This window comes from Schistocerca nitens, chromosome 11 (assembly GCF_023898315.1).
Source record: "Schistocerca nitens isolate TAMUIC-IGC-003100 chromosome 11, iqSchNite1.1, whole genome shotgun sequence".
In the NCBI taxonomy this organism is placed as follows: domain Eukaryota; kingdom Metazoa; phylum Arthropoda; class Insecta; order Orthoptera; family Acrididae; genus Schistocerca; species Schistocerca nitens.
In genome coordinates this window covers 174,753,512-174,768,344 of record NC_064624.1, presented here as the reverse complement: position 1 = coordinate 174,768,344, position 14,833 = coordinate 174,753,512, and the positions used below count along the sequence as shown (strand labels likewise).

Genomic DNA, 14,833 nt, shown 5'->3' with positions numbered 1-14,833 from the left:
GTACTCTAGCCATCCCTGCTTAGCCATTTTGCACTTTCTGTCGATTTCATTTTTGAGACTTTGCATTCCTTTTTGCCTGCTGCATTTACTGCATTTTTATATTTCCTCCTTTCATTAATTAAATTCAATATTTCTTCTGTTGCTCAAGGATTTCTACTAGCCCTCATCTTTTTACCTACTTGATCTTCTGCTGCTTTCACTATTTCATCTCTCAAAGCTACCCATTCTTCCCCTATTTTATTTCTTTCCTCCATTCTTGTCAATCGTTCCCTAATGCTCTCCCTGAAACTCTGTACAACCTCTGGTTCTTTCAGTTTATCCAGGTCCCATCTCCTTAAATTCCCACCTTTTTGCAGTTTCTTCAGTTTTAATCTACAGTTCATAACCAATAGATTGTAGTCAGAGTCGACATCTGCCCCTGGAAATGTCTTCAGTTTAAAACCTGGTTCCTAAATCTCTGTCTTACCATTATATAATCTATCTGAAACCTCCCAGTATCTCCAGGCCTCTTCCATGTACACAACCTTCTTTCATGATTCTTGAACCAAGTGTTAGCTATGATTAAGTTATGCTCTTTGCAAAATTCTACCAGGCGTCTCCGTGCTTCATTTTTTACCCCCATTCCATATTAACCTACTACTTTTCCTTCTCTTCCTTTTCCTACTATCGAATTCCAGTCACCAATGACTATTAAATTTTCGTCTCCCTTCACTATCTGAATAATTTCTTTTATCTCATCATACATTTCATCAATTTCTTCATCATCTGCGGAGCTGGTTGGAATATAAACTTGTACTACAGTGGTAGATGTGGGCTTTGTATCTATCTTGGCCACAATAATGCGTTCACTATGCTGTTTGTAGTAGCTTACCAGTGCTACTGTTTTTTTATTCATTATTAAACCTACTCCTGCATTACCCTTATTTGATTTTGTATTTATAACCTTGTATTCACCTGACCAGAAGTCTTGTTCCTCCTGCCACTGAACTTCACTAATTCCCACTAGGCCTATATCTAACTTTAACCTATCCATTTACCTTCTTAAATTTTCTAACCTACCTCCCCAATTAAGGGATCTGACATTCCACACTCCGATCTCAAGAACGCGTTTTCTTTCTCCTGATAGCAACGTCCTCCTGAGTAGTCCGTGCCCAGGAGGGGGGATTCATAGCTATAATACTAGAAATAGATCATGTGTAGATATGCCATATCATAGACCATGTAAATCACAGAACTCCTACCTAGTCGTTGGACTAAGAATGTTTAACAGACTAAGCGAAGATTTTAAAGAATTGCCTGTAAATATTTTTAAAGCCAAGTTGTATAAGTTACTAGTAAACAATCCTTTTTATACTGTTGATGAATTTTTTGAGGACCGAAGTACTGCTTTGTAACTTCTAGTTTCTACTTTTACCCATTTCATGCACGCTAAAGTACACTGAGAAATGTATGCTCTTGACTTTGTCAATTGCTGTAACGAGCTGAATGACAATAAAATTTTATTATTTCTTTCTTGTCTCAGACGTTATGGCTGGTTAAAAATGGAAGGTGAAGCGGACCTTGATCAAGCGTGACTTCCTTTTAACTGTACGGTATATGTTATATTGCATTTAGGAACTTTCGGGTAATTGAACATGTATCAATAATTACAGATTTCTGTAGTTGTATATATAAGTTTAAATGTAGCTGTATTGCATTGATGTACTGGTGGATATTGTGTGGTACTCCTGTAGTTGATAGTATAATTGGTATAATGTCAACTTTATCCTGTTGCCACATGTCCTTGACTTCTTCAGCCAGTTGGATGTATTTTTCAATTTTTTCTCCTTTTTTCTTTTGTATATTTGTTGTATTGGGTATGGATATTTCGATTAGTTGTGTTAATTTCTTCTTTTTATTGGTGAGTATGATGTCAGGTTTTTTATGTGGTGTTGTTTTATCTGTTATAATGGTTCTGTTCCAGTATAATTTGTATTTATTATTCTCCAGTACATTTTGTGGTGCATACTTGTATGTGGGAACGTGTTGTTTTATAAGTTTATGTTGTAAGGCAAGCTGTTGATGTATTATTTTTGCTACACTGTCATGTCTTCTAGGGTATTCTGTATTTGCTAGTATTGTACATCCGCTTGTGATGTGATCTACTGTTTCTATTTGTTGTTTGCAAAGTCTGCATTTATCTGTTGTGGTATTGGGATCTTTAATAATATGCTTACTGTAGTATCTGGTGTTTATTGTTTGATCCTGTATTGCAATCATGAATCCTTCCGTCTCACTGTATATATTGCCTTTTCTTAGCCACGTGTCGGATGCGTCTTGATCGATGTGTGGCTGTGGTAGATGATACGGGTGCTTGCCATGTAGTGTTTTCTTTTTCCAATTTACTTTCTTCGTATCTGTTGATGTTATGTGATCTAAACGGTTGTAGAAGTGGTTATGAAATTGCAGTGGTGTAGCCGATGTATTTATATGAGTGATTGCTTTGTGTATTTTGCTAGTTTCTGCTCGTTCTATAAAGAATTTTCTTAAATTGTCTACCTGTCCATAATGTAGGTTTTTTATGTCGATAAATCCCCTTCCTCCTTCCTTTCTGCTTAATGTGAATCTTTCTGTTGCTGAATGTATGTGATGTATTCTATATTTGTGGCATTGTGATCGTGTAAGTGTATTGAGTGCTTCTAGGTCTGTGTTACTCCATTTCACTACTCCAAATGAGTAGGTCAATATTGGTATAGCATAAGTATTTATAGCTTTTGTCTTGTTTCTTGCTGTCAATTCTGTTTTCAGTATTTTTGTTAGTCTTTGTCTATATTTTTCTTTTAGTTCTTCTTTAATATTTGTGTTATCTATTCCTATTTTTTGCCTGTATCCTAGATATTTATAGGCGTCTGTTTTTTGCATCGTTTCTATGCAGTCGCTGTGGTTATCCAATATGTAATCTTCTTGTTTAGTGTGTTTTCCCTTGACTATGCTATTTTTCTTACATTTGTCTGTTCCAAAAGCCATATTTATATCACTGCTGAATACTTCTGTTATCTTTAGTAATTGGTTGAGTTGTTGATTTGTTGCTGCCAGTAGTTTTAGATCATCCATGTATAGCAGATATGTGGGTATGTTCCAGTAATATTGTATCCATAATTTGTATTATTTAGCATGTTGGATAGTGGGTTCAGAGCAAGGCAGAACCAGAAAGGACTTAATGAGTCTCCTCGGTATATTCCACGCTTTATCTGTATTGGCTGTGATGTGATATTATTTGAATTTGTTTGGATATTAAGTGTGGTTTTCCATTTTTCCATTACTATGTTTAGGAACTGTATCAATTTAGGATCTACTTTGTATATTTCCAATATTTGTAGTAACCATGAGTGGGGTACACTATCAAAAGTGTTTTGGTAATCAATGTATGCATAGTGTAGCGACCTTTGTTTAGTTTTAGCTTGATATGTCACCTCTGCATCTATTATCAGTTGCTCTTTACATCCTCGTGCTCCTTTGCAACAGCCTCTTTGTTCTTCATTTATAATTTTGTTCTGTGTTGTATGTGTCATTAATTTCTGTGTAATGACTGAAGTTAATATTTTGTATATTGTTGGTAGGCATGTTATGGGGCGATATTTAGCGGGGTTTGCTGTGTCTGCTTGATCTTTAGGTTTCAGATAAGTTATTCCACGTGTAAGTGTATCAGGGAATGTGTATGGGTCTGCAATGTAGTTGTTAAATAATTTAGTTAGATGTGAATGTGTTGAGGTGAACGTCTTTAGCCAGAAATTTGCTATTTTATCTTTTCCAGGGGCTTTCCAATTGTGAGTAGAATTAATTGCTTGGGTGACTTCATGTTGCAAAATTATCACTTCAGGCATTTGTGGTATCATCTTGTACGAGTCTGTTTCTGCTTGTATCCACCGTGCATGCCTGTTATGTTGTACCGGGTTTGACCATATGTTGCTCCGGAAGTGTTCCATGTCTGTTATGTTTGGTGGATTGTCTATTTTAATGTGTGTGTTATCTATTGTCTGGTAAAATTTCTTTTGGTTTGTGTTGAATGTTTGGTTTTGTTTCCTTCTATTTTCACTTTTTTTGTATCTTCTAAGTCGTTTGGCCAATGCTTGTAATTTCTGCTTCTTTTCATCTAATTGCTCTATCGCTTCTTGTTGTGAGATTTTACCTAACGTTTTTCGTTTTTTTTCTGAAATTTCATTTCTTATAAATTGTGTTAGCTGTCCAATGTCTTTTCTCAGTTTTTCTATTCTGATCTGTAGCCTGTGTTGACATGCTGGTTTTGTGGGTTTCTTCTGTGTGTTGGTTGGTTCTGATGTCTGCCTAGTGTGTGTATTTAGTGTAGCGAGTGCTCCTATATAAACCAGCAGTTGTAACTCTTCCATAGTTGTGCTTTCATTTATTTTGTTGTGTATGATTGCGTTGATAGTTTTTATTGTTGTTTCGACTTGTGGGTTATTTGGCGGTCTATGCAAGAATGGTCTAATGTCTGTATTTGTGTCTTTGTATTCTATATATGTCAGCTGAAATTTTTCTTCTATATCTAACATGTGTGTCACTTCGTGTTCTATTTGTGCTTGTTCTGGTGGCTGTCTTAAGATTTTGTTTTCCTCTGATTGTTTAATTGATGCGTATTGTTCTTTGTTTGTTTGCTCTGGGATGTTTGAGTCCTGTGGTGTCACTGCCAGACACCACACTTGCGGTCCATTAGTACATGTCGGACCCGCGTGTCGCCACTGTGTGATCGTAGACCTAGCGCCACCACACGGCACGTCTCGAGAGACGTACGAGAACTCGCCCCAGTTGTACGACGACGTTGCTAGCGACTATACGGACGAAGCCTTTGCTCTCATTTGCCGAGAGACAGTAGAATAGCCTTCAGCGAAGTTCATGTCTACGACCTAGCAAGGCGCCATTAGCCTTAGATAGCTTGTATCTAAAGAGTCTCACTTGTATCGCCACAATCTCCAGATGTTTCATCAATAACAATGTATACAAAGGATGGATTAAAAGATAAGTACCAAAGGAGCTACGTACTTTTCTTTATAGCATTCATTAAGTCTCCTGTTTCAGACCTCATTCCATCCTTCGTGAGTTAGCGCGTGCATCTTGGCCGCCTCTTTCAATTAGTGTACGTAGCGTTGGCAAGTCTGCCGACACAACAAGTCCATTACTGTATTTTCTTCTTCTTCTGATTGCACATTATTTTGTTCCAGTATTTGTTGTACTTGTTGTTTGATGTTTTCTAATTCTGACTGGGGTATCCTGTTATTTTTGATTATTACACGGATCTGATCAGCTAGTCGTTGTTCTGTTAAAAATTTTAATTCTGGGTATCCGGTAATAAATGTTGTGTATACTTGTGATCTGTATCCAGTTGTGTTGGTTCCTAGGTTTGTTGCTTGGTAATAACAGAACATGAGGTGTCGATTAACTTCATCTGACCATCTCATCCTCTGTCTTTGTTTTCCTTCTAGGGTGGTTGCAGGAAGCATATCCCGCAAAAACACCTCTATTTGGATTTGAATCATTTTCCAGTTGGCTAGCAGTGTCGTTACCATTGTGGGCGGGCATAGGGTTCAAGCGTCGTCCCCGGCCATGACGGCGCTTGTCCGAGGCTTCTTTAGTTCTGTCCTGAACCAACTAATCACACTAAAAGGGGGGTTAGCCCTATTACTGGTTTGTTCTTTTCATCGCTTTTTACGACTGGCAGAACATACCGGAGGCCTATTCTTTTCCCGGGCCTCCACGGGAATAATAATAATAATAATTATTATTATTATAACAGATTTATCACAACACTGCAAGACATGCTCATGGTAGACCACCTCTTGTAACATCAATATCTGGGTCAATGGAAGCGTCCGATTTGACCCGTCAGCTTTGACCCCATGACACAAGGGTGGTGTTGTGTGTGACATCATCACAACACTGTGTTTATGAGTTGGTTGTGTTTGTTGGTGTCGTCTTCTTGTACTTCATGGTGTCTGTCCTCTGGTGGTGGTGGTGGTGTGTGTGTGTGTGTGTGTGTGTATGTGCTGAGTACAATGTGTTGTATTGGGTTCATTTGAGCCTTTTTTGGTTTCAAATTTCCAGCTAGATTGTACGGATACTTTTTCTTTCCAAGTAGTGTCTGCCGATGGCTAAATGAAATTCTCAAAGTGTCTACCATTAGCTCCAACACACATTTCCAAATGCTGTATCACAGATTGTCTTAATCAAGCCCATATTCCTGGTGTCTGCTGTATCTGCTGTCCTTTAACACATTTGCGAATAATGTTCAACATTCACAATATGTCCTTTCAATGCCCCCAAAAATAAAAATCCAGTGGACAAAGAACAAGGTATCGTGTAGATGGAGATATTGCTGCCCCACATCCTATCCATTTATTGCGAAATGCCAATTTAAAATTGTTCTAGCCTCCAGAGCGAAAAGTGGTGGTGCCCCACCATGCATGAACCTGTGTCCCGAAGTAGCCTAAGTGTAGTGGAACGTCTTCCAACAAAAATTCACAGCATGATGCCGCAGTCAGTACCCCATAGGAAACGAAAGGTTCAGTTAATCTGTCTTCAATAATGCCAGCCCATACATTAATGTTAAATTGGTTTTCAATAGTGCAATAATGATCACCATCCTACCAATTTATGTGAAAATTCTCACTCCATTCTTGGTGAAATTTATTTTCTCAGCTAGCAGTGTGGTAAACTGAAAGTGTCGGTACTGAGCACACACTGCCACTAACCAACCAGGCTGGATTGAAAATGTGTTTCAGTGCAGCCCTGCACTCTGTGAATGGGTGGTGGGTAAAGGGGCTGCTCCCTTAACACTTTCCACGCAGTCACATGACTAAATTTCTCTGGTGCTGTTGCCACTATTGCCCTCAACGTGCTACAGTACTTTATCTTCTATATCAGGTGATCCAACACTATTTGGTCTTCCACAATGAAATGACCTTTCCTAGAAAAAGGCTGTCTCCAGAAAGTTTACACGTATTCTGTGAAACGTTTTATTGTTCAGAAGATGTCTATTAGGAAATCTTACAGCACACAAACATCTGGCTTCAGGCACAATGCAATCTGCAAGTGAATACATGGTGCATGTTCGTCACATGCTGATTAGAATACATTTTAGCTAGTAACTTACTGTGTGGACCAGTTTAATAAGAGAAGACATCACACCTGTGACCCCAAGCCAGACACAGTTCATTGAGACCCCTCTCAGGAATAGCTGATTCAATTACTGGTGGAAGAAAATGCTCGGTATACACTAAACACTAATCCAATAAGATCTGTAGACTAAGGTTCCACTACTGACTGTCTTCTCAGTACTAAAAGATTACATTAGATTTCCTTTCATTCCAATTGGTCCATAGTGAGGAGGTGCTCCAGGATGTAGAACATGTCAAAAAAACAACAATACATGACAAATATTTACCACTCAAACAAATAACCTAATGTACCATTCCACATGCCCCAAGTGGAATGATCATCATTTTTTAATGCATACTATATGAAAGAATAATTTTACAAATATTAATGCACTGAATTTAAAATAAAAAAGTTTTTATTTATTTATAAGGTAATAAACATGCACTGAAATTGGAAATTGTGCAGATATATATGATCTAACTTGCCAAACGAAAGACACGATACACAAATAAACAAAAACACACACACAAAATTCAAGCTTTCGCAACCAACGGTTGCTTCATCAGGAAAGAGGGAAGGAGAGGGAAAGACGAAAGGATGTGGATTTTAAGGGAGAGGGTAAGGAGTCATTCCAATCCCGGGAGCGGAAAGACTTACCTTGGGGGGAAAAAAGGACAGGAGTTGCCCCCCCCCATATATATATATATATATATATATCTCACACACAAGCAGACATTTGTAAATATCACTTTGCCACGAAGAAAAACAATCCTAATCCTACTCCTAATGATCCAACTCCCCAAGACACTACCCAAATTGAACTCTGCCTGGAACAGTTCCGTCCTCCGTCACAGCGGGACCCACCTCTTCTTCCTCAAAATCATCCTCTCCAAACCTTCCAGGAATTTCTCACGTCCAGCCTTGCCTCTCAATCCTTCTTAAAAAACCTTAATCCTACTCCCAACATCACCACTGCTGAAGCCCAGGCTATCCGTGATCTGAAGGCTGACCGATCCATCGTCATTCTTCCGGCAGACAACGGTTCCACGACCGTGGTACTTGATCATAGGGAGTATGTGGCTGAGGGACTGCGTCAGCTTTCAGACAACACCACATACAAAGTTTGCCAAGGTAATCCCATTCCTGATGTCCAGGCGGAGCTTCAAGGAATCCTCAGAACATTAGGCCCCCTACAAAACCTTTCACCTGACTCCATCAACCTCCTGACACCACCGACACCCCGCACCCCTACCTTCTACCTAAAATCCACAAACCCAATCATCCCGGCCGCCCCATTGTAGCTGGTTACCAAGCCCTCACAGAACGTATCTCTGCCTACGTAGATCAACACCTTCAACCCATTACATGCAGTCTACCATCCTTCATCAAAGACACCAACCACTTTCTCGAACGCCTGGAATCCTTACCCAATCTATTACCCCCGGAAACCATCCTCGTAACCATTAATGCCACTTCCTTATACACAAATATTCCGCACGTCCAGGGCCTCGCTGCGATGGAGCACTTCCTTTCACGTCGATCACCTGCCACAATACCTAAAACCTCTTTCCTCATTACCTTAGCCAGCTTTATCCTGACTCACAACTTCTTCACTTTCGAAGGCCAGACATACCAACAAAGGGAACAGCCACGGGTACCAGGATGGCCCCCTCGTACACCAACCTATTTATGGGTCGCTTAGAGGAAGCCTTCTTTGTTACCCAGGCCTGCCAACCCAAAGTTCAGTACAGATTTATTGATGACATCTTCATGATCTGGACTCACAGTGAAGAACTCCAGAATTTCCTCTCCAACCTCAACTCCTTTGGTTCCATCAGATTCACCTGGTCCTACTCCAAATCCCATGCCACTTTCCTTGACGTTGACCTCCATCTGTCCAATGGCCAGCTTCACACGTCCGTCCACATCAAACCCACCAACAAGCAACAGTACCTGCATTATGACAGCTGCCACCCATTCCACATCAAACGGTCCCTTCCCTACAGCCTAGGTCTTCGTGGCAAACGAATCTGCTCCAGTCCGGAATCCCTGAACCATTACACCAACAACCTGAAAACAGCTTTCGCATCCCGCAACTACCCTCCAGACCTGGTACAGAAGCAAATTACCAGAGCCACTTCCTCATCCCCTCTAACCCAGAACCTCCCACAGAAGAACCACAAAAGTGCCCCACTTGTGACAGGATACTTTCCGGGACTGGATCAGACTCTGAATGTGGCTCTCCAGCAGGGATACGACTTCCTCAAATCCTGCCCTGAAATGGGACCCGTCCTTCACGAAATCCTCCCCACTCCACCAAGAGTGTCTTTCCGCCGTCCACCTAACCTTCGTAACCTCTCGGTTCATCTCTATGAAATCCCCAAACCATCTTCCCTACCCTCTGGCTCCTAACCTTGTAACCGCCCCCGGTGTAAAACCTGTCCCGTGCACCGTCCCACCACCACCTACTCCAGTCCTGTAACCCGGAAGGTGTACACGATCAAAGGCAGAGCCAAGTGTGAAAGCACCCACGTGATTTACCAACTGACCTGCCTACACTGTGAAGCTTTCTATGTGGGAATGACCAGCAACCAACTGTCCATTCGCATGAATGGACACAGGCAGACAGTGTTTGTTGGTAATGAGGATCACCCTGTGGCTAAACATGCCTCGGTGCACAGCCAGCACATCTCGGCACAGTGTTACACCGTCCGGGTTATCTGGATACTTCCCACCAACACCAACCTGTCAGAACTCCGGAGATAGGAACTTGCCCTTCAGGATATCCTCTCTTCCCGTTACCCACCAGGCCTCAACCTCCGCTAATTTCAAGTTGCCACCACTCATACCTCACCTGTCATTCGACAACATCCTTGCCTCTGTACTTCTGCCTCGACTGACATCTCTGCCGAATCTCTTTGCCTTTACAAATGTCTGCTTGTGTCTGTATATGTGTGGATGTGTGTGTGTGTGTGTGTGTGTGTGTGTGTGTGTGTGTGTGTGTGTGTGTGGTGCGCGCGCGCGCTAGTGTATACCTGTCCTTCCCCCCCCCCCCCCCTAAGGTAAGTCTTTCCGCTCCCGCGATTGGAATGACTCCTTACCCTCTCCCTTAAAACCCACATCCTTTCGTCTTTCCCTCTCCTTCCCTCTTTCCTGATGAAGCAACCGTTGGTTGCGAAAGCTTGAATTTTGTGTGTATCAACACGCCAACGCTTTCGTTTGGTAAGTTACATCATCTGTTTTTACACACACACACACACACACACACACACACACACACACACACACACACACACACACACACAAAATCAGTTGGTTCTACTGATAAATTCATCAGTGGAGTAGGAGTTGGCCACCAATAAATCCTTTGGGCTTCTCTTAAACTGAATTTCATTGGTTGTTAAGGTTTTTATGGCTGCTGGCAAGTTATTGAAAATGTGTGTTCCTGAATAATGCACACCTTTTTGTACAAGACTAAATGACTTTAAATCCTTGTGAACATTATTCTTATTTCTAGTATTGATTCCATAAATTGAGCTGTAGTTTGAAAAAGTGATATTTTTAATGACAAATTTCATTAAACAATAAATATATTGGGAAGTAGTGGTTAGTATGCCTAGTTCCCTAAAAAGGCTTCTGCAGGATGTTCTTCAGTTCACACCACATATAACTCTTACTGCATGTCTTTGTGCCCAGAAAACTTTGGCTTGGCTTGATGAATTACCCCAAAAAATAATCCCAATTGACATTATGGAATGAAAGTAAGCACAGTATGCCAGCTTTTTCATTCTGTGGTGTGCTTTTCCCAGTTGAATTTATTATCAAGCTGTAATCCCAAGAATTTAACACTGTCCACTTCTTCTATCTGCTTGTCATCATATGTTAGGCATATACTTGTGGGACACCCTTTACAAGTTCTGAACTACACATAGTGTGATTTTTCAAAGTTTAGTGACAATGAATTGGCCAGGAACCAGTGATTAATGTCCACAAATAATTTATTAGCTGATCTTTCTAAGACTACACTTGATTTGCTATTTATTGCAATGTTTTTATCATCGGCAAACAAAACGAACTTGGCATCTGGTAATGTTACTGATGAAAGGTCATTGTTTTGTTTTCTTACTAGTACAATGGCAGTGAAGATAAACACAAGAAGCCTTTAACTTTACAGTCCCAAAACATCAAAACAAACAAAACTAGGAGGGGTGGGGGGTGGGGGACCACCTGCACAACCAAGCTGGAATTTGAAAACAGAGAGAGAAATAAAGCAAACATATAACAATAAGAAAATATCTAACTAAAAAAAAAATTGATCACATGTATATTTAAAATTTTTGCTTCCTTTAATCCCTGGAGAATTCCCATGTATTAGTTATTACCACATACATAAAGTTACTATATCCTCTAAAAACGCTAAATGACTTATAAAGAGATAATCAAATGAGAAACGTTGGGGGAGGGACAGCTACTCCATTAAATAAGAAAACTCAAAAAATTGCCATGATTCACCAATGTATCATGGCAATAAACTCAAAAGAATAATTAAAAACAGTTGGCAGAGGAATAAAAGTACACTGTTCCTCAGTAAATTACAGACATTTGTAATTGTAAAATGCAAAAATGTTGTAAATTAGGAATTGGTTACAATTTTGTGAGATGTAACTCACAAATCTGGTGATGCCTGCATCATTAAAATTGCTCTAGAAAGATGCTGTACATCTATTCCTCTAATAATTTAAGAACATTTATTTTATTAATTCAGTCTGTACGTACTAAGTGACACCTCCCCCCCCCTCAAAACAACAACAATAACAACAGCACTAACACTACCCACATAAAGAAATGTTCCATAGAAGCCATCATGAAAGAGGCTAATTACTGAAAGTTGTATATTTATGTGGCCAATATCAGTGAAGCCCTTTTGTGTCACTGTGTTTCTATGACTATTTCATTATCAATTGGAGTATCTGGAAATACGGAAGCGTCCGATCCCGCCCGTCTTGACCCGTGACGTAAGGGTGTTGTCGTGTGTGACGTCATGACGGCGGGGAGTTTGGTTTGAGTGTGGCTGACTCCAGTTCTGTTTTATCTTATTTTATTTACTTTTCTGATCTGTTCGTTCTATCTCGAGAGATTTTTTTTTAATTTAAAAACACTTATTACTTATTTTAATTATCTGTTTCCTCCAATTTCTGTTTTAGTTTATTATATTTATCTTTCTGATCTGTTCGTTCTATACCGTGAGATTTTTTTTTTTAAGACAAAAAACACTAATCAGCTACTGAAGCATCTTTATCTTCTATGGGTTGCAGGGGTTACGACCCTTGGGGAGGTGGGTGGGTATTCATGCATGGCTGTTTTCACTTACACGTTGTAGCTACGCAAGGCGTCTAAATTTGTTTATATTTAGTTTGCCCCCCCACCCCCACCCAAAACACCCCATTTCCCGCGCTTGTCCCGTTAGTGTCATTAGGCTTCTTGTGGAAAGCGTGTGTGTTTGTTTTTGTTTCCGCCATAATTGTGACGTAATGGGTCAAATCTCACGGTATAGAACGAACAGATCAGAAAGATAAATATAATAAACTAAAACAGAAATTGGAGGAAACATAATTAAAATAAGTAATAAGGGTTTTTAAATTAAAAAAAATCTCTCGAGATAGAACGAACAGATCAGAAAAGTAAATAAAATAAGATAAAACAGAACTGGAGACAGCCACACTCCAACCAAACTCCCCGCCGTCATGACGTCACACACAACACCCTTACGTCACGGGTCAAAGCCGACGCGTGGGATCGGACGCTTCTGTCGACCTGAGTATCCTAATACTCAAAAACCAGACAGTGTCAAGACAGCTGATACACTGCCACGTGTGAGGTCCATATTAGCAGACGCATACGTACACGGTGATTTTCAAGGTATTTAGTTATGTATGTAGGATAGAAATGTAGAGCACTTAAATGTATCTGAAATTACTGACCCAGAAAGTAACACAAGTTGCAGAAAGAATCGATAGTACAAAATATCCTGTATCTTCCATTTGCAATATTAATCTACTCTTGTCTTCTTCACTTTTGTAGAATTCTGTCACCTTAAAGTAAAATTTTTATCTTCGCACTGCACGACCAAAAGCGTTTTGTGTGTTCTGCTCAGAGTTACTAAATCGAATTTTGAACATCAGTCTCCTACAAATTAAATACTAGAAGGTCCAGTCCCGTCGACAGCGAGGTCTATAAGGGCGGAATTTATCAGGGATTTGCTAATAAGGGAGCTGCTGTTTTAATTCACTTTTGAATTACGGGCAGAGAGTAGGCCTACGTCTACACGAAATGCCTTTCATTTTTCAAAGACAGCTTACTGAAAGTTTTTATAGCACAAAAAAGGCCTGAATACCAATACTGTACCAGTCAATGCTTAAGCAACTCGTATTCGGTGTATAGCACACTTGGTTGGTTTGGGGAAGGAGACCAGACAGCGAGGTCATCGGTCTCATCGGATTAGGGAAGGATGGGGAAGGAAGTCGGCCGTGCCCTTTGAAAGGAACCATCCCGGCATTTGCCTGGAGCCATTTAGGGAAATCACGGAAAACCTAAATCAGGATGGCCGGACGCGGGATTGAACCGTCGTCCTCCCGAATGCGAGTCCAGTGTCTAACCACTGCGCCACCTCGCTCGGTATTCGGTGTATAGCACACTACATCAAAAATTTGCAACAAACGCTGAAGAGCACTGTGTATGTAAGAAAGCCACTGATCTGGTGGAGTCTTCCGTGCTACATTCAATTATCAGATTTATAGAAACTTCCACTGCATACACTTCGGGGAGTAAATAATTTACATGATGTAAACAAACTAAGCTGCGGGTTCTCTGGTCGAGAAAACGAAGCATGATACATTGCAGTACTCTCCGTCATTAGATTAAAAAATTCTTACGAACGTAAACAAAAACGAAAGACTCACCTTGGAACTTGGAGAAGGAGCAAAGTTAACCCGACCAATACTTGATAACCATTTCCTCCTCAACGTTTCACCCTTCGGAAATTGAAATACTGAAACTTTTGGGCCACCGTCATAATTACCACGGCAATACGGCACAGAACAATGACACGGCATATTATCAATAACAAGAAGTCAAACCCACAAATCGTTCACGTTCAGTCACGTACTGTCTTTCTCTATTAGGGCACACAGGGCGCAGCGCGAAAGTTTACCGCTTGAATATTTGACTTCATACGACGCCATGTTGTGACGTCACGCACATGCGCAGAAAGGAGCATTAGCCCTCTGGACTGCATTACTGGTACCACTGTGCTGGTACTGTTGCTAAGACTATAAGAGCTTTGCGCTCTTGTTCAATAGTGTTTCACAACAGCGAAAACGAACAAGTGCTCATAACTTCTCATGTATGTATTTCATAGGCGATGTTTACTGCCCATTTTTTCTTGTTTTGGTCCATACTACCACCTCTGAAAGTTGCCTAATCTCCATTCTTAGCAACCATAATACCCGTACATGTATTTCACAGACAGAGGTATCAGAAATATTGTCGCTTGTAGCTTTCGACTCGTTCCTTTCCGAACCATGGACCCTTACCTCCATTTTATACATTTATCCTTCTCCATCATACTTGAAAGTTTGTAACATCATCACGAAAACACCCTGTTTGCACATGTATTCACGGGCGC

At 40.4% G+C, this 14,833-nt stretch overlaps 1 protein-coding gene across 1 annotated transcript in view; it reads right to left on the bottom strand.

Moving 5' to 3' along the window:
- The window catches only part of LOC126213321 (peroxynitrite isomerase THAP4-like), a 257,176-nt gene extending 243,032 nt beyond the window's left edge, over positions 1-14,144 (bottom strand). The window contains exon 1 of the mRNA XM_049941013.1: positions 14,109-14,144. The gene's annotated coding sequence lies outside the window, so the exon portion shown is untranslated. The remainder of the gene's footprint in view (positions 1-14,108) is intronic.
- Between the last annotated feature and the right edge of the window lie 689 nt (positions 14,145-14,833).